Source organism: Trichomycterus rosablanca, chromosome 2 (assembly GCF_030014385.1).
Source record: "Trichomycterus rosablanca isolate fTriRos1 chromosome 2, fTriRos1.hap1, whole genome shotgun sequence".
Lineage (NCBI taxonomy): Eukaryota > Metazoa > Chordata > Actinopteri > Siluriformes > Trichomycteridae > Trichomycterus > Trichomycterus rosablanca.
Window position 1 is genome coordinate 62665683 of NC_085989.1, and position 23911 is coordinate 62689593.

At 33.0% G+C, this 23911-nt stretch overlaps 1 pseudogene; it reads left to right on the plus strand.

Annotated features, from left to right (window-relative positions):
- LOC134303272 (zinc finger protein 271-like) overlaps positions 1-12208 on the plus strand; it is a 38766-nt pseudogene extending 26558 nt beyond the window's left edge.
- The last annotated feature ends 11703 nt before the right edge of the window (positions 12209-23911 follow it).

Here is a 23911-nt window from a genome sequence, read left to right on the forward strand (position 1 = left end):
GGGGATCATGCTCTGTTTCAGAATGTCACAGTACATGTTGGAATTCATGTTTCCCTCAATGAACCGCAGCTCCCCAGTTTCAGCAACACTCATGCAGCCCAAGACCATGATGCTACCACCACCATGCTTGACTGTAGGCAAGATACAGTTGTCTTGGTACTTCTCACCAGGGCGCCGCCACACATGCTGGACACCATCTGAGCCAAACAAGTTTATCTTGGTCTCGTCAGACCACAGGGCATTCCAGTAATCCATGTTCTTGGACTGCTTGTCTTCAGCAAACTGTTTGCGGGCTTTCTTGTGCGTCAGCTTCCTTCTGGGATGACGACCATGCAGACCGAGTTGATGCAGTGTGCGGCGTATGGTCTGAGCACTGACAGGCTGACCTCCCACGTCTTCAACCTCTGCAGCAATGCTGGCAGCACTCATGTGTCTATTTTTTAAAGCCAACCTCTGGATATGACGCCGAACACGTGGACTCGACTTCTTTGGTCGACCCTGGCGAAGCCTGTTCCGAGTGGAACCTGTCCTGGAAAACCGCTGTATGACCTTGGCCACCATGCTGTAGCTCAGTTTCAGGGTGTTAGCAATCTTCTTATAGCCCAGGCCATCTTTGTGGAGAGCAACAATTCTATTTCTCACATCCTCAGAGAGTTCTTTGCCATGAGGTGCCATGTTGAATATCCAGTGGCCAGTATGAGAGAATTGTACCCAAAACACCAAATTTAACAGCCCTGCTCCCCATTTACACCTGGGACCTTGACACATGACACCAGGGAGGGACAACGACACATTTGGGCACAATTTGGACATGTTCACTGTGGGGTGTACTCACTTATGTTGCAGCTATTTAGACATTAATGGCTGTGTGTTGAGTTATTTTCAGAAGACAGTAAATCTACACTGCTATACAAGCTGTACACTGACTACTCTAAGTTATATCCAAGTTTCATGTCTATAGTGTTGTCCCATGAAAAGATATAATGAAATATTTGCAGAAATGTGAGGGGTGTACTCACTTTTGTGATACACTGTATAGTACATGAGTTAGAATAGTGTTCAACCAAGTTTGTACTTGTTCTTTTCAGTGGCGTATTAATATGGGATGATGTGAGGTGGTCACAGGTGCGCTTTTATCAGGGATTTTACAGCGGCTTCGAACGCGGCTCAGCCGATCAGATTTTAGGACCGGAACTATCCGTTTTATAAATTATTTTATACAACCCCATCAACGTATAATATGCCAATAACAACAGGATTTTGTTCATGGGAACGGATTAATCATTTTCCCTTTATTTCCTATGGGAAAATTTGTTTGGTATACGTCCTGTTTGGTAAGTCCAAGGGTCTGGAACGGATTAAGGACGTATACCGAGGTTCCACTGTACACGCTATATTCACATATTGTCAGGAGCATTTAACACTTTATTAACTTCTTCTGTTACGGTACCGAATAGCGGACAGCTAGAGCCAGGCACGCTATTGCATGCACTATGGAAACCCCAAAGGGTCAAAACACACTCACTTTGCATAGAAACGTCCATCAAACCATTGTCACAATACAAGCACTTTAAAAACTGGCTTTCCTTCATAACAAAAGAGCCTGTCCATTTTATTTTGGTATTCAGGTTTTACTGTAATGCTGTTAAGTAACTTTTTTTCTTATATTCAAGTGAAGCTGCTACACAGATTTCTGTTCATGTTTAGTGTATCACTGCATTAAACACTGCATTTTTTTTCCTTCAAATGTCAAGTTTAAAGTAAAACTGTAATTATCTCACTCATTTTGATTGATTTTGTAAAAATACAAAAACATTAAGCCAATAGTTTGGATGCAGCATTTTTCCCTACAGCACTGCAGAGCTATTCAGTTGTTAAACATGTACACTGGATTAATGTGAATAACTGTAATGTAGTTGAAGTGTGCACCGTGTGAACAGTGTTATCCAGTTCTTATCTAGACAATATCTAGAAAATACAAGTATCGGTTTGAGACTCAGTATCGGATCGGGATCAAAATTAATAATCGGGATCGGTATCGGGAACAAAAAAAACGTGATCGGGACATCCCTAGTCCAAACTCTTTAGAGATGGTTTTGTAACCTTTTCCAGCCTGATGAGCATCAACAACTCTTTTTCTGAGGTCCTCAGAAATCTCCTTTGTTCGTGCCATGATACACTTCCACAAACATGTGTTGTGAAGAGCAGACTGTGATAGATCCCTGTTCTTTAAATAAAACATGGTGCCACTCACACCTGATCGTCGTCTCATTGATTGAAAACACCTGACTCTAATTTCACCTTCAAATTAACTGCGAATCCTAGAGGTTCACATACTTTTGCCACTGACAAATATGTACTATTGGATCATTTTCCTCAATAAATAAATGACCAAGTATAAAGTATAAACATTCCGGACCTTTGGTTCAAGAAATTTTCTCTAACTGGACCTCTTTAAATTTTAGTTGAATACCCCTGGTTTACAGTATTTAATGTTTTATACAGACACACCAAGTTCTTGTAGCTTTGTTTACAGGTTATTTACAGGTTGTTTACAGGTTATTTACAGGTTGTTTACGGGTTGTTTACAGGTTGTTTACAGGTTGTTTACAGGTTGTTTACAGGTTATTTACGGGTTGTTTACGGGTTGTTTACAGGTTGTTTACAGGTAGTTTACAGGTTGTAAAATTTAACAGTATTAGTACAGCATGTTATCAGGCGCTAGATGTAAAGTACATCAGAAAGGTTTAAACTAAACCTCTATAAACAGATTCTGTCATTTATCATGAATCCAAACGTAAGAATCTGTGATTTCTTCCCAGTTACTAAAACACATTTCTTATGTTTAGGCTGATTCATGTAATTTAGAAATGTTTAATTAAATCAGTTTTAAGTTCGACTTAATAACATTGGGCCACAAAACTGCTTCCACCAAACTCAAGAAGTTCTATTGGAGATCTTTTCTGCCTGATGCTGCTCAGTTCCACAACAGTTTAAACATTTTCACCCTGTTTACAGCCTCACAGCTTAAAAATAGGCAGTTAAAACATTCAGTTAAAAGAATTTTCCTGGATTTTTGTTTATTGAGGAATAAAATACATCTGTCTGTCTGTCTGTCTATTAGATCTGTAATCATGCAGTCAGCAGAAGAGGGACATGTCGCCCCTGTGGATCTACAACATGAAGGATTCCAGAAGAAACTAATAAAGAAGGAGGAGGATGAAGATGATTTCTGTAAGTAAATATGGAGCATGATTCCAAGGGAAGAAAGATCACCATTATACAGTGCTCTGCAACAACCAATGTAGCACGTGGATACCTAAAAATGGCCACTAGATGGCCGCAGAGGATTAAAAATGACCAGTGAGTTTTTAGATATGAGGAGGGAGAACTGGTTAGCTTAAAATGTAGTGTTTCTGATGAATCATTCAACTCAAAGAGCTTCCCAAAATCTGTTAATATCGTATGACATTTCATGTAAAAGCTCAATCCAAACAAACACAATACATATTTATGTCTATAAAGGATATTCAGAGCTGCAATGGGTGTCCAAACCCCCCTAGGGTTGTGGCTAAGGCTTGGGATCTGGTGTTAGAGATAGGGTTTGGGGTAAAGATTAGAATTTAGGGTTAGGGTTATGGTTAGGGTTTAGGTTAGGTTAGGGTTAGGGTTGAAATCAGAAGTGGCATTCAAATGAGCTGTATGCAAAACTTTGCTCTCCTATTGACAGAAAATCAACCAGTGCCAAGACAAGCAGGTGAAAAAGACCTCGGAGCAAAGTACTACAAGGAGCTTTCAGGCATAATGAATCAGTAGAAATAATAAGAGAATGTGGATAGTGGGATTAGAACCTGTACTGTACCGTACTGTCCTGTGCTGATACACTCCAGTCTGGATTTAAGTTTTAATCTAACTAGGATTTATTTGTGATTGGAGAATCAAACCCACAACCTTCAGTTTCCTCCAGTTGTTGAGTTTCTTCTTCTCATATTGATGAATTTCAGATGAAGGATCCATAATCCCTGTGGTCACCTCTGAGGAACATCTCACCCCAGAGGACCAACAGTGTGGAGGTTTCCAGATGAAGCCTGTGAAGAAGGAAGAAGCTGAAGATAAAGATGAACTCAGTAAGATATTTCTTTGGATTTTAATTTTTTTAAATCTCAGTTTGGGTAAACAATGTGTTTCCTTTCTAACATTTACTAACAATCTTTATTATTTATAATGTTATAAATGTATTTTATTATTTATAATGTTATAAATGTATTTTATTATTTATAATGTTATAAATGTATTTTATTATTTATAATGTTATAAATGTATTTTATTATTTATAATGTTATAAATGTAGTTTATTATTAATGATGTTATAAATATATTTTATTATTTATAATGTTATAAATGTTTTTTATTATTTATAATGTTATAAATGTATTTTATTATTTATAATGTTATAAATGTATTTATTATTTATAATGTTATCAATGTATTTTATTATTTATAATGTTATAAATGTAGTTTATTATTTATAATGTTATAAATGTATTTTATTATTTATAATGTTATAAATGTAGTTTATTATTTATAATGTTATAAATATATTTTATTATTTATAATGTTATAAATGTAGTTTATTATTTATAATGTTATAAATGTATTTATTATTTATAATGTTATAAATGTAGTTTATTATTTATGATGTTATAAATATATTTTATTATTCATAATGTTATAAATGTATTTTATTATTTATAATGTTATAAATGTATTTTATTATTTATAATGTTATAAATGCGTTTTATTATTTATAATGTTATTTATGTATTTTATTATTTATAATGTTATTTATGTATTTTATTATTTATAATGTTATAAATGTAGTTTATTATTTATAATGTTATAAATGTATTTTATTATTTATAATGTTATAAATGTATTTTATTATTTATAATGTTATAAATGTAGTTTATTATTTATAATGTTATAAATGTAGTTTATTATTTATAATGTTATAAATGTATTTTATTATTTATAATGTTATAAATGTATTTTATTATTTATAGTGTTATAAATGTATTTTATTATTTATAATGTTATAAATGTATTTTATTATTTATAATGTTATAAATGTATTTTATTATTTATAATGTTATAAATGTATTTTATTATTTATAATGTTATAAATGTATTTTATTATTTATAATGTTATAAATGTGGTTTATTATTTATAATGTTATAAATGTATTTTATTATTTATAATGTTACAAATGTATTTTATTATTTATAATGTTATAAATGTATTTTATTATTTATAATGTTATAAATGTATTTTATTATTTATAATGTTATAAATGTATTTTATTATTTATAATGTTATAAATGTATTTTATTATTTATAATGTTACAAATGTATTTTATTATTTATAATGTTATAAATGTATTTTATTATTTATAATGTTATAAATGTATTTTATTATTTATAATGTTATAAATGTGGTTTATTATTTATAATGTTATAAATGTATTTTATTATTTATAATGTTACAAATGTATTTTATTATTTATAATGTTATAAATGTAGTTTTTTATTTATAATGTTATAAATGTATTTTATTATTTATAATGTTATAAATGTATTTTATTATTTATAATGTTATAAATGTATTTTATTATTTATAATGTTATAAATGTATTTTATTATTTATAGTGTTATAAATGTATTTTATTATTTATAATGTTATAAATGTATTTTATTATTTATAATGTTATAAATGTAGTTTATTATTTATAATGTTATAAATGTATTTTATTATTTATAATGTTATAAATGTATTTTATTATTTATAGTGTTATAAATGTATTTTATTATTTATAATGTTATAAATGTATTTTATTATTTATAATGTTATAAATGTATTTTATTATTTATAATGTTATAAATGTATTTTATTATTTATAATGTTATAAATGTACTTTATTATTTATAATGTTATAAATGTAGTTTATTATTTATAATGTTATAAATGTATTTTATTATTTATAATGTTATAAATGTATTTTATTATTTATAATGTTATAAATGTATTTTATTATTTATAATGTTATAAATGTATTTTATTATTTATAATGTTATAAATGTATTTTATTATTTATAATGTTATAAATGTGGTTTATTATTTATAATGTTACAAATGTATTTTATTATTTATAATGTTACAAATGTATTTTATTATTTATAATGTTATAAATGTAGTTTTTTATTTATAATGTTATAAATGTATTTTATTATTTATAATGTTATAAATGTAGTTTATTATTTATAATGTTATAAATGTATTTTATTATTTATAATGTTATAAATGTAGTTTATTATTTATAATGTTATAAATGTATTTTATTATTTATAATGTTATAAATGTAGTTTATTATTTATAATGTTATAAATGTAGTTTATTATTTATAATGTTATAAATGTATTTTATTATTTATAATGTTATAAATGTATTTTATTATTTATAATGTTATAAATGTATTTTATTATTTATAATGTTATAAATGTAGTTTATTATTTATAATGTTATTAATGTATTTAATTATTTATAATGTTATAATTTTTTTATTTATAATGTTATAAATGTATTTTATTATTTATAATGTTATAAATGTATTTTATTATTTATAATGTTATAAATGTATTTTATTATTTATAATGTTATAAATGTAGTTTATTATTTATAATGTTATAAATGTATTTTATTATTTATAATGTTATAAATGTAGTTTATTATTTATAATGTTATTAATGTATTTAATTATTTATAATGTTATAATTTTTTTATTTATAATGTTATAAATGTAGTTTATTATTTATAATGTTATAAATGTATTTTATTATTTATAATGTTATAAATGTATTTTATTATTTATAATGTTATAAATGTATTTTATTATTTATAATGTTATAAATGTAGTTTATTATTTATAATGTTATTAATGTATTTAATTATTTATAATGTTATAATTTTTTTATTTATAATGTTATAAATGTAGTTTATTATTTATAATGTTATAAATGTATTTTATTATTTATAATGTTATAAATGTAGTTTATTATTTATAATGTTATAAATGTATTTTATTATATATAATGTTATAAATGTATTTTATTATATATAATGTTATAAATGTATTTTATTATTTATAATGTTATAAATGTATTTTATTATTTATAATGTTATAAATGTATTTTATTATTTATAATGTTATAAATGTATTTTATTATTTATAATGTTATAAATGTAGTTTATTATTTATAATGTTATAAATGTAGTTTATTATTTATAATGTTATAAATGTATTTTATTATTTATAAGGTTATAAATGTAGTTTATTATTTATAATGTTATAAATGTATTTTATTATATATAATGTTATAAATGTATTTCATTATATATAATGTTATAAATGTAGTTTATTATTTATAATGTTATAAATGTATTTTATTATTTATAATGTTATAAATGTAGTTTATTATTTATAATGTTATAAATGTAGTTTATTATTTATAATGTTATAAATGTAGTTTATTATTTATAATGTTATAAATGTATTTTATTATATATAATGTTATAAATGTATTTTATTATATATAATGTTATAAATGTAGTTTATTATTTATAATGTTATAAATATATTTTATTATATATAATGTTATAAATGTATTTTATTATTTATAATGTTATAAATAGTTTATTATTTATAATGTTATAAATGTATTTTATTATTTATAATGTTATAAATGTAGTTTATTATTTATAATGTTATAAATGTATTTTATTATTAATAATGTTATGAATGTATTTTATTATTTATAATGTTATAAATGTATTTTATTATTTATAATGTTATAAATGTATTTTATTATATATAATGTTATAAATGTAGTTTATTATTTATAATGTTATAAATGTATTTTATTATTTATAATGTTATAAATGTATTTGATTATGTATAATGTTATAAATGTATTTTATTATTTATAATGTTATAAATGTATTTTATTATTAATAATGTTATAAATGTATTTTATTATTTATAATGTTATAAATGTATTTGATTATGTATAATGTTATAAATGTAGTTTATTATTTATAATGTCATAAATGTATTTTATTATTAATAATGTTATAAATGTATTTTATTATTTATAATGTTATAAATGTATTTTATTATTTATAATGTTATAAATGTATTTTATTATTAATAATGTTATAAATGTATTTTATTATTTATAATGTTATAAATGTATTTGATTATGTATAATGTTATAAATGTAGTTTATTATTTATAATGTTATAAATGTATTTTATTATTAATAATGTTATAAATGTATTTTATTATTAATAATGTTATGAATGTATTTTATTATTTATAATGTTATAAATGTATTTTATTATTTATAATGTTATAAATGTATTTTATTATTTATAATGTTATAAATGTATTTTATTATTTATAATGTTATAAATGTATTTTATTATTTATAATGTTATAAATGTATTTTATTATTAATAATGTTATGAATGTATTTTATTATTTATAATGTTATAAATGTATTTTATTATTTATAATGTTATAAATGTATTTTATTATATATAATGTTATAAATGTAGTTTATTATATATAATGTTATAAATGTATTTTATTATTTATAATGTTATAAATGTATTTGATTATGTATAATGTTATAAATGTATTTTATTATTTATAATGTTATAAATGTATTTTATTATTAATAATGTTATAAATGTATTTTATTATTTATAATGTTATAAATGTATTTGATTATGTATAATGTTATAAATGTAGTTTATTATTTATAATGTTATAAATGTATTTTATTATTAATAATGTTATAAATGTATTTTATTATTTATAATGTTATAAATGTATTTTATTATTTATAATGTTATAAATGTATTTTATTATTAATAATGTTATAAATGTATTTTATTATTTATAATGTTATAAATGTATTTGATTATGTATAATGTTATAAATGTAGTTTATTATTTATAATGTTATAAATGTATTTTATTATTAATAATGTTATAAATGTATTTTATTATTTATAATGTTATAAATGTATTTTATTATTTATAATGTTATAAATGTATTTTATTATATATAATGTTATAAATGTAGTTTATTATTTATAATGTTATAAATGTATTTTATTATTTATAATGTTATAAATGTATTTTATTATATATAATGTTATAAATGTATTTTATTATTTATAATGTTATAAATGTATTTGATTATGTATAATGTTATAAATGTATTTTATTATTTATAATGTTATAAATGTAGTTTATTATTTATAATGTTATAAATGTATTTTATTATTTATAATGTTATAAATGTAGTTTATTATTTATAATGTTATAAATGTATTTTATTATTAATAATGTTATGAATGTATTTTATTATTTATAACGTTATAAATGTATTTTAATATTTATAATGTTATAAATGTATTTTATTATTTATAATGTTATAAATGTAGTTTATTATTTATAATGTTATAAATGTATTTTATTATTTATAACGTTATAAATGTATTTTAATATTTATAATGTTATAAATGTATTTTATTATTTATAATGTTATAAATGTATTTTATTATTTATAATGTTATAAATGTAGTTTATTATTTATAATGTTATAAATGTATTTTATTATTTATAACGTTATAAATGTATTTATTATTTATAATGTTATAAATGTGTTTTTTTATTTATAATGTTATAAATGTATTTTATTATTTATAATGTTATGAATGTAGTTTATTATTTATAATGTTATAAATGTATTTTATTATTTATAACGTTATAAATGTATTTGATTATTTTCTGCTTCAGAACTGAACAAGGATTTCTCCTGCTCCTCGTGTCCACGTTCCTCTACAACCCAAAATCACCTCCACAATCACATCAAGAGCTGCAACCATGATAAATATGATGATGCGCTGGTGAAGATTAAGACTGAACATGAGGATCTGACGCCCACCAGAAGCTCCAGTAATCAGCAAACGTCCTCTGGTACTGTCAGCATTAACACCTCTCTCAGTCCCACACAGGAAGAAGGAAACATCTGCTCACACTGTGGGAAGAGCTGTAGGTACCCGAGTGCTCTCAAGATACACCAGCGCATTCACACTGGAGAGAAACCGTTTGAGTGCTCACAGTGTGGGAAGAGCTTCAGGTTCCTGTGTCATCTCAAAACCCACCAGCACATTCACACTGGAAAGAAACCGTATCAGTGCTCTCAGTGTGGACAGAGCTTCAGGTTCCTGAGTAATCTCAAAGAACACCAGCGCATTCACACTGGGGAGAAACCGTATCAGTGCTCACAGTGTGGGAAGAGTTTTAGTTCTCGGAGTGCTCTCAAACTACACCAGCGCATTCACACTGGACAGAAACCGTATCACTGCTCACAGTGTGGGAAGAGCTTTAATTGTCAAAGTAATCTGAAAATACACCAGCTCATTCACACTGGAGAGAAACCGTATCACTGCTCACAGTGTGGGAAGAGCTTTAATTGTCAAAGTAATCTGAAAATACACCAGCTCATTCACACTGGAGAGAAACCGTATCACTGCTCACAGTGTGGGAAGAGCTTTAATTGTCAAAGTAATCTGAAAATACACCAGCGCATTCACACTGGAGAGAAACCGTATCAGTGCTCACAGTGTGGGAAGAGTTTTAATCGTCAAAGTTATCTCAAACTACACCAGCGCATTCACACTGGACAGAAACCGTATCACTGCTCACAGTGTGGGAAAAGCTTTAATTGTCAAAGTTATCTCAAAAGACACCAGCGCATTCACACTGGAGAGAAACCGTATCAGTGCTCACAGTGTGGGAAGAGTTTTAAGTGTCAGAGTCATCTCAAAATACACCAGCGCATTCACACTGGACAGAAACCGTATTACTGCTCACAGTGTGGGAAGAGTTTTTATTGTCAGACTACTCTTAAAAGACACCAGCGCATTCACACCGGAGAGAAACCGTATCAGTGCTCACAGTGTGGGAAGAGTTTTAATTGTCAGAGTAATTTCAAAACACACCAGCGCATTCACACTGGAGAGAAACCATATCAGTGCTCACAGTGTGGGAAGAGTTTTATTACACAGAGTGCTCTCAAAAGACACCAGCGCATTCACACTGGAGAGAAACCGTATCAGTGCTCACAGTGCGAAAAGAGTTTTAAAACACAGTGATCTAACAGTACATCAGCGCATTCACACAGGAGGGAATCCGTATCAGTGCTCACAGTGTGGGAGGAGTTTTATTACACAGTGCTCTCAAAAGACACCAGCGCATTCACACTGGAGAGAAACCGTATCAGTGCTCACAGTGCAAAAAGAGTTTTAAAACACAGAGCGATCTAACAATACATCAGCGCATTCACACTGGAGAGAAACCGTATCAGTGCTCACAGTGTGGGAAGAGTTTTACTACACAGGGTCATCTCAAAATACACCAGCGCATTCACACTGGAGAGAAGCCGTATCCGTGCTCAGTGTGGGAAGAGTTTTAATCAACAGAGTAATCTTAAAATACACCAGCGCATTCACACTGGAGAGAAGCCGTATCCGTGCTCACAGTGTGGGAAGAGTTTTAATCAACAGAGTGATCTTAAAATACACCAGCGCATTCACACTGGAGAGAAGCCGTATCCGTGCTCACAGTGTGGGAAGAGTTTTAATCAACAGAGTGATCTCAAAAAACACCAGCGCATTCACACTGGAGAGAACCAGCTACTGGAGGTGTCAGAGGGGGCGTGTGTAGCAGTAGAGGTGAATTATGATCAGGTAATTGGATACAAATTGATTGGGATTGGACTGATGCTCTATCCAGGGTGAGTGAGTGAGGGTCTCTGGGTTTGGGTGAGTGAGTGAGTGAGGGTCTCTGGGTTTGAGTGAGTGATGTAGTAACTTTAGATGAATTGATGATTTATCCTGCTGACTGTGGTGAGAAAGTAACTCAAGACTTTTCTGCTCCTCAAGGAACTTTAGCTTCTTCATGTACGAGCTCTTTCATCTCCACTATCTTTAACCTCTTTAAATCATGTTTTCACTGTATTATTTTCTTCTATTAAATATTCATTACATGTAGAAATGATGTGAGTTAATAATGAAATAATAAGACTGTAATAGTAATAAATAAATATGATTTTCTTTAATAAAACACGTTTTGGTGTCGTTGTGTTTTATAAATGTGATTAGCTGTTATTAGTATCACTTCACTGGTTAAGTAAACCTTATACAAACTGTTAGCTGTTTTAATATGCCAACAGTTATTCCTTGCCACTATACTGGGATGAGGGGACCACATAAGGAACCATAAACAAAAAGACACAAGAACCAGACTGAAAGATAGACAGGGAAAAATGGACAAACCCTATGCAAAATGCTAATTCTTATTACCATGAAATTAACAAGAGGTCCCTGAACTAATCTACTCTTAAGCACTACACGAACAGTAAGTGATGGTCTTGATGCTAAAGCCAAGTCTAAATACAAACACAGAGAGACACTATCCAAGAGACAAAACTTAAAACTGGAGCTAGATTTAACTCAGACTGAAACACAACGCAGGATCACAGAGGCAGAAGTAATCACAGAAACCCACATGAAGCACATGTTTACACAGTTTAATTACTGACGAATAAGGAACAGCTGTAATGACAGGTGACCATTAGCTCAGACTGTAGCAAAAAGAACAAGTTTTATAAGTAACATCTGTGTCAACATTAAAAAAACAGTTTTCATAAATGGGTCAGGATGATCGTGACCTCTCAAATGAGCAGAAAAACTAGTTTCCTAAGCAGGTTGGAGGATGAGGTGAGAGTCACTACAGTCATATTCCAACACATAGAGCAACATCAGCGTCTGATTCAAACATTATTCAGAATAGGGAATCACCCCACTGGACTCTGTAACACTGTAATACACAGGAAACAGTCAAACTCAGATTAACAGATTACAAAAGGTTTAAGAAAGAAAGAACAGAGTTAGAGAAGCATGTTGGAAAACAAAACATGACATTAGAGAAACTGCTTGGAAGAACGTCTAGGACTGACTGTAGTCCTCTCTAAAGCTACCTGAGCGATACAGGGATGGAGGTTTATTACTGCTAAGCTGCTGTTCAACTCCAGTCCAGTTGGTGGCGCTGGTGCATCTTAAGTTGTTCTGCCAACCGCCATTAAACATCATCAGAAGAACAAGAAGCTGCTGTGTTTGTACTGTAAGTTGATGAGCCACACAATGAAGATCTGGGAGAGAGTTATGGAAGATAGACTTAGACTCATCTTCTTCTTCTTTCGGCTTTTCCCTTTTCAGGGGTTGCCACAGCGAGTCATCCTCCATCTCACTCTGTCCACTGCGTCCTCTGTCCTCACCCCAACTACTCCCATGTCCTCTCTAACTGCATCCATATACCTCCTCTTTGGTCTTCCTCTTTGTCTTTTTCCTGGCAGCTGCATATCTAACATCCTTCTACCAATATACTCGCTGTCCCTCCTCTGGACATGTCCAAACCATCTCAGTCTGGCCTCTCTAACTTTATCTCCTAGTTGTTTAACCTGTGCTGTACCTCTGATTATCTCATTCCTAACCTTATCCATCCTTGTCACTCCCAAGGAGAACCTCAACATCTTAATTTCTGCCACTTTCAGTTCTTTCTCCTGTCTTTTTGTCAATGCCACTGTCTCCAAACCATACAACATAGCTGGTCTCACCACTGTCTTGTAAACTTTTCCCTTGACCTTTGCTGTCACCCTTTTGTCACAAATCACTCCTGAAACTTTTCTCCATCCACTCCATCCTGCCTGGACTCTCTTCTTGACCTCTTTACCACACTCCCCATTTTCCTGGACAGTCGACCCTAAGTACTTGAAGTCCTTCACCTTTGTGACTTCTGCTCCTTGTAGCCTCACTGTTCCACCTGTCTCTCTCCCATTCACACACATGTACTCTATCTTGCTACGGCTGACTTTCATTCCTCTTCTTTCAAGTGCATATCTTCACCTCTCCAAGTTATCTTCCACCTGTTCCCTGTTCACCACAGATTACAATATCATCTGCAAACATCATAGTCCATGGGGATTCCTGCCTGACCTCATCTGTTAGTCGGTCCATCACCAAAGCAAACAAGAAGGGGCTCAGAGCCGATCCTTGATGTAGTCCCACCTCCACCTTGAAGCTATCTGTCACTCCTACAGCACATCTCACCACTGTCCTGCTGTCCTCATACATGTCCTGTACCAGTCTGACATACTTCTCCACCACTCCAGATTTCCTCATACAACACCACAGCTCCCCCCTTGGCACTCTGTCATACGCTTTTTCTAAATCAACAAAGACACAATGAAGTTCTCTCTGACCCTCTCTGTACTTCTCCATCAGCATCCTCAAAGCAAAGATGGCATCTGTGGTACTCTTTCTTGGCATGAAACCATACTGCTGCTCACAAATAGTTACCTCTTGTCTAAGTCTATCTTCCATAACTCTCTCCCAGATCTTCATTGTGTGGCTCATCAACTTAATTCCCCTGTAGTTGTTACAACTCTGTACATCACCCTTGTTCTTAAAAATGGACACCAGCACACTTCTCCTCCATTCCTCTGGCATTTTCTCACTCTCAACAATGCCATTGAATAATTGAGTCAAAAATCTCATTGCCATCTCACCTAGACATTTCCATACTTCCACTGGTATGTCATCAGGTCCAACTGCCTTCCCTTTCTTCATCCTCTTCAAAGCTTTCCAAACTTCATTCTCATTGATCTTTCCTACTTCCTGATCCACCGTTCCTATGACCTCTACTCTTCTTTCCCTTTCATTCTCTTCATTCATTAGCTCCTCAAAGTACTCCTTCCATCTTACCATCACACTCTTCTCACTTGTTAGAACATTACTATTCCTATCTTTAACAAGTCTAACCTGCTGCACATCCTTTCCAGCCTGATTCCTCTGTCTGGCCAAGCCCTTCTCGTCTTCTTTAGTGTCCAACCTCCCATACAACTCCTCATACGCCTTCTGCTTTGCCTTTGCTACCTCTCTTTTTGCCTTACGTTTCATCTCCTTATATTCCTGTCTACTTTCGTCAGTCCTGTCAATGTCCCATTTCTTCTTGGCTAACCTCTTCCTCTGAATCGCTTCCTGCACTTCACTATTCAACCACCAGGTTTCCTTATCATCTTTTCTCTGTCCAGATGCCACTCCAAGTACCTTCCTACCTGTCTCTCTAATCACTGTTGCTGTAGTAGCCCAGTCATCTGGAAGCTCTTTCTTACCACCCAGAGCCTTTAACAGCTCCTCTCTGAACTCTTCACCACATTCTTCCTTCCTCAGCTTCCACCATTTGGTCTTCTTCTCTGATTTGACACTTTTTCTCTTCTTCACAACAACAGTCATTCTACACACCACCATCCGATGCTGTCTGGCCACGCTCTCCCCTGCCACAACCTTACAGTCCCCAATCTCCGTCAGGTTTCCTCTTCTACACATAATGTAGTCTACTTGTGAACTCCTTCCTCCACTCTTATAGGTCACCCTATGTTCCTCCCGTTTTTGGAAATAAGTGTTGACTACAGCCATTTCCATCCTCTTGGCAAAATCCACCACCATCTGTCCTTCCTGGTTCCTTTCCTTGACACCAAACCTACCCATCACTTCCTCATCTCCTCTGTTTCCTTCACCAACATGTCCATTTAGGTCTGCTCCTATCACCACTCTCTCCTCCCTGGGAATACTCTCACTTCATCTACTTCCTTATGAAGTGTCCCTGTCCAATAATATACAGCAACCACATCGTTTTAAATGTAAGCGCACTATTACATCTGCAACTGCAGCAGCGTTCATAAACTGCATACCAGAATTACCAAATATATCATCATCAGAACCTAAAGAACTAGATCAGGCAACTCAAAACCTAGAGACCGTACTGCGCACAACCATAGATAACGTAGCCCCACTTAAAACTAAACTGATTAGGGAGAAAAAACTTGCTCCATGGTACAATGACCACACATGCGCACTTAAACAAGCAGCACGGAAATTAGAACGCAAGTGGCGTCACACTACACTGGAGGTGTATAAGATTGCTTGGAAAGATGCTCTAACTGAGTATAAACATGCACTTATAAATGCTAAATCTTTATATTATTCGTCCCTAATAGAGAAAAATAAAAACAATCCCAGATTCCTTAGTGTCCAAATTAACTAAAAACGTCAATGAAACTGAATCTAATATACCGCCTGACTGTACCAGCGATGATTTTTTAAAATTCTTTAATGACAAGATAGTAAAAATACGACTTCAGAGTCAAAGTGTGTCACTTGCCAATGTTAAGTATGAACTCCGAGCAGCATTGGTGATAATAGTAACGAGTTAATCCAACTAAATTCCTTTAATCTCCCAAAATGAACTAACTGTGTTGATTAAATCATCGAAGTCATCATCGTGTATACTCGATCCTGTTCCAACTCGTTTACTTAAAGATTTACTCCCAGCTATTGTAGAGCCCCTGCTTACATTAATCAATGCATCCCTTAGCCTTGGGTACGTACCTAAATTGTTTAAAAGTGCCGTTATTAAACCCCTGATTAAAAAACCTATTCTATGTACTAGCTAATTATAGGCCAATTTCAAACCTTCCTTTTGTCTCTAAAATATTAGAAAAAGTAGTTTCCAAACAATTATGTTCTTATTTGAATGAAAATTGTATTCATGAAAAATTTCAATCAGGATTTAGACCCAACCATAGTACCGAAACTGCATTAATTAGAGTAGTTAACGAGTTGTTAATGTCTTCTGATAATGGATGTGTCTCTTTTCTTGTTCTATTAGATCTTAGCGCAGCGTTTGATACGGTCGATCATAACATTTTACTGGAGAGGCTAGAAAATACAGTAGGTGTTAAAGGACTCGCACTCTCTTGGTTTCAATCATATCTGACTGACCGCTCGCAATTTGTTTATGTAAATAATAAATGCTCGGAAACTACAAAAGTAAAGTGTGGTGTGGAAATTATTCATAAACATGGCATAAAATTTCACTGCTATGCAGATGACACACAGCTGTATATGTCAGCCAAACCAAATGATACTGACACAATCAGTAAGATAGAAGATTGTGTAAAAAAACTGGATGTCGTGTAATTTTCTTTTTCTTTTACTTAATTGGCTCTAAAGCTGCAAGAGACAAGTTGTCTAACCTGGTGCTAAACCTAAACACTTTCTCTGTTACTCTCAGCCCAGATGTAAAAAACTTGGGTGTCACAATAGATTCAGATCTTTCCTTTGATACACACGTTAATAATATTACTAGAGTTGCTTTCTATCATTTGCGTAATATCTCTAAAATAAGAAATATACTATCTGTTAATGACGCTGAAAAACTGATCCATGCGTTTATAACTTCTTGGTTAGATTATTGTAATGCTCTTCTAACTGGATGCTCTGGTAGATCCATAAAAAAACTCCAGTTAGTTCAAAATGCAGCAGCTCGAGTGCTAACTAGAACTAAAAATGTGATCATATCAGTCCTGTTCTATCATCTCTACACTGGCTGCCAGTTAAATTCCGCATTGATTACAAAATACTTTTACTAACCTATAAAGCGCTACATGGTCTGGCTCCACAGTATCTGAGTGAACTTATTAATCACTACAACCCAGCACGTCAACTTCACTCACAAGATGCAGGGTTACTTATAGTTCCTAAAATTAAAAAGACCACAGCTGGTGGAAGAGCATTTTCTTACAAAGCTTCACAACTCTGGAATAATCTTCCTGCCTCTGTTCGGAATTCGGACACAGTCTCAATGTTTAAGTCTAGACTGAAAACATATTTATTTTCTCAGGCTTTTGATTAATATAGACAAAGGCGCAGAGCTTGGGGGTTCTTGGTCATAGAAACTTGTGGTGATCAGGGATGTTGGGTTGCTGTCGTTCTGCCTCTCTTGTCCGATCACTCCGGTTTGGGTAGGAGAGGTGGGCGCTGATGTCCTGTGAAAGCCTTCATGACCTTGTTACCTGCTCGCTCTCCCTTTTAGTTATGCTGTAATAATTAGGGCTGCCGGAGTCTAAAACTCTCTGTAAAACTGTTTTACTCAACTCGCATTGTACATTATTAACTACATTCTTTGTTGTTTTACTCCAAAGGCATTCTGATGGAAACCTGTTTACCCACCGAGGTTAAGGATTAAAGTCGAGACTGCCGTGACAACTATGCTGCTCCTGCCGGATGTGACGGGTCTGGAGTAATTGCACCAAGAATGACAAGAAATCACTACAGACTTTATTGAAGACTAGAGCGAAGAACAACTCTATTATTATTTATCTATTTATCTATTTATTACCAGTTATAACTTTTAGATAATTTAATTCTGTGTTTGTATGCTCTGTGTAAATCGTGTATTTATTTAAAGTATCCTCCAGACCACTCTTGTTTGTGAGAGCCCCAGGACCCCTGAATCTCATCATCGCCTGTTTCATCCGGAATTAAAGCCGTTCTTCTGTGACTACCAGCAGAAGCGCCGGTGAATCCAACATAAACATCATCTCCAACTCATCTTGTAAAGCTAAGTATATTTCTTTGTTATTATGGCCCCAGTAGGAGCGCTGTATCCATGTTCCGAGTGTAATATGTTCAGTTATTCCTTCTCCGTGTTTAGTGATAACTTTACATGTGATAAGTGTAGATTAGTTGTTAGTCTGACGGAGAAGATCTCAGTGTTAGAAGGGCGCATTCGGGCATTAGAACAGACTACTACTAGTGAGTGTTTAGATTCAGCTGTAGCAGTCCCGAATGCCAGCAGTTCAGGTATAGAACCCCAGACTCCGGCATTAGAGCCCTCACAGCGGGGCGACTGGGTGACGTCTCTGCGACATAGTCGTAGGGCAAAGCACCGACCATCTCAGTTGCACGTGTCCAACAGGTTTTCCCCACTCAGTGAGCCACCCGCTGAGCAGCCTGTTAATGTAAGTGCTCTGGTTATAGGAGATTCTCAGCTCCGACACGTGCGTATTGCGACCCCCATAGAGACACCAGCAACCATAGTCACTTGTATTCCGGGGGCCAGGGCGCCTGACATCAGAGCAAACCTGAAAGTGCTGGCTAATGCTAATCGTAGATTTTCGAAGATTGTTATCCACGTCGGCACTAATGATGTTCGTTTACGGCAGTCTGAGGTTACTAAGAGTAATGTTAAAGAGGTGTGTGAGTTAGCTAGGTCGATGTCTGAGGCAGTAGTGTGCTCTGGCCCCTTACCGATTCGACCCAGTGGCGAAACCTACAGCAGGTTGTTGTCGCTGAACCGCTGGATGTCTAAATGGTGCTCAGAAAACTGCATTGATTTTGTAGATAATTGGTCCACCTTTGAGGGAAGGCCTGGTCTTTTGAAGCGGGATGGTGTCCACCCCACGTGGGAGGGTGCTGCTCGCATTTCTTGCAGCATAGGTGACAGGCTTTACCACCGCGTTAGTGTAGCGGCAGATAGTGTTAAATGACTATCCAGAGCCAAGACCAGGCAGCAGACTAACAGGCCAAACCGACTGTCTGCGAGTCGCCATCGGACGTCACCCGGAATCCTTAGGTCACAAACCATTGAGACTGTGTCTGTTTACCGTGGCAGGTGTAAGCCAAAACAAAATCAAAAAGTATGTCATAATAACTTAATTAAAATTAATCTAAATGAGCATCATGAAAACCATAGTAAAGCTAAACTAAAGTTAGGACTTCTAAACATCAGGTCACTTGCATGCAAAACAGTAATTGTAAATGAAATAATTACAGATAATAGTCTTAGTGCACTTTGTTTAACTGAGACCTGGGCTAGACCTGATGAGTATCTAGGTTTAAATGAAGCATCTCCTCCGGGTTACAGTTATGAACATAAGCCACGTCTTAGTGGTCGTGGTGGAGGAATAGCCGCAATTTATGACAAGGACATAGGTCTTACTGTAAAATCATCTCCCATAACAAACTCGTTTGAAGTTCTTATCTCTGACATAGCCAATAAATGTTCATCTGATAAAACTAGTATGTTTAAACTGGTTACTGTTTATCGACCCCCCTGTTTCTTAACGAATTTGCCGATTTTCTTTCTAAATTAGTTTTATCAACTAAGAAAGCTTTAATTGTCGGTGACTTTAATATTCATTATGAGGATAAATGTAATCCACTCAAAATTGTGTTTGATTCTATTTTAGAATCTTTAGGCATCACCCAAAATGTAACAGGACCCACTCACCGCTGTAAACATACCTTAGATTTAATACTTACTTATGGTATAAACATAGACAACCTGGAAATTGTACCACAGAATGACTTAATCTCTGATCACTCTCTACTAATATATGAAGTGTCCCTGTCCAATAATATACAGCAACCAAATCGTTTTAAATATAAGCGCACTATTACATCTGCAACTGCAGCAGCGTTCATAAACTGCCTACCAGAATTACCAAATATATCAGCATCAGAACCTAAAGAACTAGATCAGGCAACTCAAAACCTAGAGACCGTACTGCGCGCAACCTTAGATAACGTAGCCCCACTTAAAACTAAACTGATTAGGGAGAAAAAACTTGCTCCTTGGTACAATGACCACACATGCACACTTAAACAAGCAGCACGGAAATTAGAACGCAAGTGGCGTCACACTACACTGGAGGTGTATAAGATTGCTTGGAAAGATGCTCTAACTGAGTATAAACATGCACTTATAAAAGCTAAATCTTTATATTATTCGTCCCTAATAGAGAAAAATAAAAACAATCCTAGATTCCTTTTTGAGATAGTGTCCAAATTAACTAAAAACGTCAATGAAACTGAATCTAATATACCGCCTGACTGTACCAGCCATGATTTTTTACAATTCTTTAATGACAAGATAGAAAAAATACGACTTCAGAGTCAGAGTGTGTCACTTCCCAATGTTAAGTATGGACTCACTCCGAGCAGCATTGGTGATAACAGTGGTGATAATAGTAACGAGTTAATCCAACTAAATTCCTTTAATCCAATCTCCCAAAATGAACTAACTGTGTTGATTAAATCATCGAAGTCATCATCGTGTATACTCGATCCTGTTCCAACTCGTTTACTTAAAGATTTACTCCCAGCTATTGTAGAGCCCCTGCTTACATTAATCAATGCATCCCTTAGCCTTGGATATGTACCTAAATTGTTTAAAAGTGCTGTTATTAAACCCCTGATTAAAAAACCTAATCTTGATCCACATGTTTTATCTAATTATAGGCCAATTTCAAACCTTCCTTTTGTCTCAAAGATATTAGAAAAAGTCGTTTCCAAACAATTATGTTCTTATTTGAATGAAAATTGTATTCATGAAAAATTTCAATCAGGATTTAGACCCAACCATTGTACCGAAACCGCATTAATTAGAGTAGTTAACGAGTTGTTAATGTCTTCTGATAATGGATGTGTCTCTTTTCTTGTTCTATTAGATCTTAGCGCAGCGTTTGATACGGTCGATCATAACATTTTACTGGAGAGGCTAGAAAATACAGTAGGTGTTAAAGGACTCGCACTCTCTTGGTTTCAATCATATCTGACTGACCGCTCGCAATTTGTTTATGTAAATAATAAATGCTCGGAAACTACAAAAGTAAAGTGTGGTGTTCCACAGGGGTCGGTACTGGGACCGCTATTATTTACACTCTATATGCTTCCACTAGGAGAAATTATTCATAAACATGGCATAAACTTTCACTGATATGCAGATGACACACAGCTGTACTGTATATATCAGCCAAACCAAATGATACTGACACAATCAGTAAGATAGAAGATTGTGTAAACGACATAAAAAACTGGATGTCGTGTAATTTTCTTTTACTTAATTCAGATAAAACTGAGGTTTTACTTGTTGGCTCTAAAGCTGCAAGAGACAAGTTGTCTAACCTGGTGCTAAACTTAAACACGTTCTCTGTTACTCCCAGCCCAGATGTAAAAAACTTGGGTCTCACAATAGATTCAGATCTTTCCTTTGATACACACATTAATAATATTACTAGAGTTGCTTTCTATCATTTGCGTAATATCTCTAAAATAAGAAATATACTATCTGTTAATGACGCCGAAAAACTGATCCATGCGTTTATAACTTCTCGGTTAGATTATTGTAATGCTCTTCTAATTGGATGCTCTGGTAGATCCATAAACAAACTCCAGTTAGTTCAAAATGCAGCAGCTCGAGTGTAGAACTAAAAAATTTGACCATATTACTCCTGTTCTATCATCTCTACACTGGCTGCCAGTTAAATTCCGCATTGATTACAAAATACTTTTACTAACTTATAAAGCGCTACATGGTCTGTACCACAGTATCTGAGTGAGCTTATTAATTACTACAACCCAGCACGTCCACTTCGTTCACAAGATGCAGGGTTACTTATAGTTCCTAAAATTAAAAAGATCACGGCTGGTGGAAAAGCGTTTTCCTACAAAGCTCCACAACTCTGGAATAATCTTCCTGCCTCTGTTCGGGATTCGGACACAGTCTCAATGTTTAAGTCTAGACTGAAAACATATTTATTTTCTCAGGCTTTTGATTAGTATAGACAAAGGCGCAGGGCTTGGGGGTTCTTGGTCATAGAAACTTGTGGTGATCAGGGATGTTGGGTTGCTGTCGTCCTGCCTCTCTTGTCCGATCACTCAGGTTTGATGACGGTGGGGAGGTGAGCGCTGATGTCCTGTGAAAGCCTTCATGACCTTGTTACCTGCTCGCTCTCCCTTAGTTATGCTGTAATAATTAGGGCTGCCGGAGTCTAAAACTCTCTGTAAAACTGATTTACTCAACTAGCATTGTACATTATTAACTACATTCTTTGTTGTTTTACTCCAAAGGCATTCTGATGGAAACCTGTTTACCCACCGAGGTTAAGGAATGAAGTCGAGACTGCCGGGACAACGATGCTGCTCCTGTCAGATGTGACGGACTGGAGTAATTGCACCAAGAATGACAAGAAATCACTACAGACATTATTGAAGACTACAGCGAAGAACAACTCTATTATTATTTATCTATTTATTACCAGTTATAACTTTTAGATCATTTAATTCTGTGTTCGTATGCTCTATGTAAATCGTGTATTTATTTAAAGTATCCTCCTGGCCACCCAAGAAGGACGGGCCCTGCTGAGTCTGGTTCCTCTCAAGGTTTCTTCCTGTAATTTTCAGGGAGTTTTTCCTTGCCACAGTCGCCCTCGGCTTGCTCAACAGGGTTTTTTTGTATCTGTTGGTCCTGGATTTTGTAAAGTTGCTTTGAGACAATGTCTGTTGTAAAATGCGCTATATAAATAAAGTTGACTTGACTTGACGTTAGCATGCTGTGCTACCTCAGTTTATTGGTTTTATTGGCGAGATGCTAAATGCTAAATGCGAAATGCTAAACCCGATGGAATCGCTGTGTAAGTAGCGCGTTCGAATAACCTGACTTATAAGTCACTGACTTATTAGAATCCTCTCTACTAAGTCAGCTGCCTATGTAGACAGTAAGACAGCAAGGCAGCTCACTAGGTTTTTGAACACACCCGTTGTTGATTTATTTTGAATCCAAAACCTGTTCAAGTTTGTCTTAGTTGTTCTAAGAGTTAGTCAAGTTTTCTGTTGTGCATTTATCTAAGAGCTGCCTCGTCTATGGTTTATTATCAGTCGGGTTAGTTTTAATAAATGATGATCAGTACGTCTCTACAAGTACGTCCAAGCCAGTATGTCAGTCCTGCGCTACACGAAATCTATAGAAAAGTGATACTAATACAAGCAAATCATTTACACTTAAAAACACAGTTAAAAATTCTTTATTAACAACAA